Source organism: Schistocerca serialis, chromosome 6, assembly GCF_023864345.2.
Source record: "Schistocerca serialis cubense isolate TAMUIC-IGC-003099 chromosome 6, iqSchSeri2.2, whole genome shotgun sequence".
NCBI lineage: Eukaryota > Metazoa > Arthropoda > Insecta > Orthoptera > Acrididae > Schistocerca > Schistocerca serialis.
Genome location: NC_064643.1, coordinates 317,596,134 through 317,598,917, shown reverse-complemented (window position 1 = coordinate 317,598,917; position 2,784 = coordinate 317,596,134). Strand labels below are relative to the sequence as shown.

The 2,784-nt window shown below is 44.6% G+C and overlaps 1 non-coding gene across 1 annotated transcript; it reads right to left on the bottom strand.

Moving 5' to 3' along the window:
- Nucleotides 1-2,426: 2,426 nt before the first annotated feature.
- Nucleotides 2,427-2,503, bottom strand: Trnas-cga (transfer RNA serine (anticodon CGA)). Its single transcript has one exon. It is a non-coding gene; the product is annotated as a tRNA-Ser (tRNA).
- Nucleotides 2,504-2,784: the final 281 nt, after the last annotated feature.

Here is a 2,784-nt window from a genome sequence, read left to right as displayed (position 1 = left end):
CCCCCCTCCCCTAACTTACGCGCAACCACGCGAGTACCGTGCGATATTTCGTCTTCTGCATTTCAAGGGCAGCAAAACTGAAACAATCCATGCTGAGTTGATGCTAGTGTACGCTAGCAATACACCCATCGTATCACGCAGTAAGATTGGGAGAAACCGACCAGTTAAAACCAACACTGGTATTTTAGTTGTGAATAACCGATATTTTTTATATTCATCTGTTATCAGTTATAAGAGAAATGTTTGATTTTTTGCTAATAAACGGGTAAAAAACCGCCATATCAATTTTTCGTAACAGCAGTGCTAAAGTGTTTGGTCTTTAAACAAAACCTTTTTTAAAAAAAACTTATAATCTTTATTCCTAAAATTTCCATTCCTTTAAAACAATGGGATGTGGTACAGAGTGTTTAACAATTAATGTTACACACTTCTAGAGGTTGTAGAAGGGACTTAGTAGATTAAGTTTTACATAGGAACCCATGTTACAAGCAAAATAGCATGTACAGTTCTCACTCCTATTAACTGTGATATTGCAACAGCTGTTCGATATGACGACCATCAAGTTCAGTGCACACAGTGTATCTGTACAGTAAGTTCGCATAAACCCTGTCCAGTATGCGTGGTGTGTGGCTAATCACTTCTGCCGCTGCCATGGTCCGTGCAATCAGATCTTCTTCCGACTGGACAGGGGTCTTGTAAACAAGACTCTTCATGTTGCCTCGCAAGAAAAAGTACAGAGTTGTTAAACATGGGGATCTCGGAGGCCAATCACGTAGTCCACCTCGACCGATCTATCTGTCCCCGTAGGCTACGATCAGATGGTTTCGGACGCGAAATGCTGGAACCACTATTCGTGCTGAATGTCCATCTTCCGAAAGCTCCAGCAGCGTTTCTTGCAGGAGTATCAAGTACCTGGCACCCGCCAGGAAGGGAGGAAGGATGTATGGTCCAATCACAAGACCATCGCAGATACCTGCCCAGACATTGATACTGAAGGTGTTCGGAAATCTTCGTCCACACGTAGTTTTGAGGTTTTCTCGTCCCAAAATGTGGCTATTTATAGCGTTCAAAACATCTTTCCTGTTGAAATGGGCTTCGACGGTGAACAAAAAAAATGGCTCTGAGCACTTTGGGACTTAACATCTGAGGTCATCATTCCCCTAGAACTTAGAACTACTTAAACCTAACTAACCTAGGGACATCACACACATCCATTCCCGAGGCAGGATTGGAACCTGCGACCGAAGTGGTCGCGCGGTTCCAGACTGAAGTGCCTAGAACCGCTCGGCCACTCCGGCCGGCGACGATGAACAAAATTCGCCTTGGTAACTAGGGAAATCCACACAAAGTTATAAAAACCAAGTACAGAAATTGACACATGGCACAAAATCCGAGCATGGCGTGTGAGATGAGTGGTGTTGCTGTTCATGCAGAACATTCCCAATATAAGAGTGATACACGTGCAATTAGCAATGGCTCGAGTACTCGTCGATTGGTTCTCTTCAACCTGATGAAGTACTTCCTCTTCCAATACGGTAGTGCACAGTCTTCTTGGAGCACCACAGTTTGCTCTATCGCTTGTGAATTTCCCACTTTACCACAGACTTTGTTCTACCCTGGTAAACGAGGGATGAGATGGATTCACATGATTTGGAAAGTACTTGTAGTACAGACGTTGAGCTTTTCTTCCATTACTGCAAGCTTCACTGTAAATTAGCTAAATATGGGAGTATTCTGCGAACTTGTAATCAGGCATCCTGTTACTGCAGTACTAGTCACCGTAATATCAACTAACGCAGAAAACATGAAAACAGAGGGAAACTGACGACATCACGTGACAAGGCGTCATCGTACCCATCATGACTGTGGGTCGCCTACGATTACTGGCGAATTGCGTAAGATACATCTCAGTAGCTCTTGGTTTCCTCGTAACATGGAAACGAACCGTTTCCTGAGTAAAACTTCATCTAATAAGTCCCCTCTACAACCTCTGTAAGTGTGTAACATGAATTGTAAAACACCCCGTAGAAGAGAGGAAACACAATCAGTGATATTTAAATAACAACACCAACGATTGGAAACTAGCAACAAATATACGAGGTAACAATAGGTGCGGCATTGATGAGATAATAACGTTACATGTTGCTGTGTGATGTGGCCTATTAGACGGCCCACGTGGACGTGCAGTGTTCGAGACTTGACCCACATAACCGATGCTGTAGTTTCTCGCTGTCATCACCGGAAATCGGTTGTGTTGCAGAATGACACCAACCCTAGTTCGGAAGTATTTTACAAAGTCAGCTAGCAAAGAAGTACTGTGCTCTATTTGCTTTATAAGATTAAAACCGATGTAAGTCACATGACACTCGGAACATCATGTAAGGAGCAAACACCAGTAATACCGAAACTTCCTGGCAGATTAAAACTGCGTGCTGGACCGAGACTCGAACTCGGGACCTTTGCCTTTCGCGGGCAAGTGCTCTACCAACTGAGCTACCCAAGCACGACTCACGCACCCTCCTCACAGCTTTACTTCTGCCAGTACCTCGTCTCCTACCTTCCAAACTTAACAGAAGGTCTCCTGCGAACCTTGCAGAACAAGCGCTCCTGAAAGAAAGGATATTGCGGAGACATGGCTTGGGGATGTTTCCAGAATGAGATTTTCACTCTGCAGCGGAGTGTGCGCCGATATGAAACTTCCTGGCAAATTAAAACTGTGTGCCGGACCGAGACCGAACTCGAGACCTTTGCCAGGAAGTTTCGTATCAGCGCACATTCCGCTGC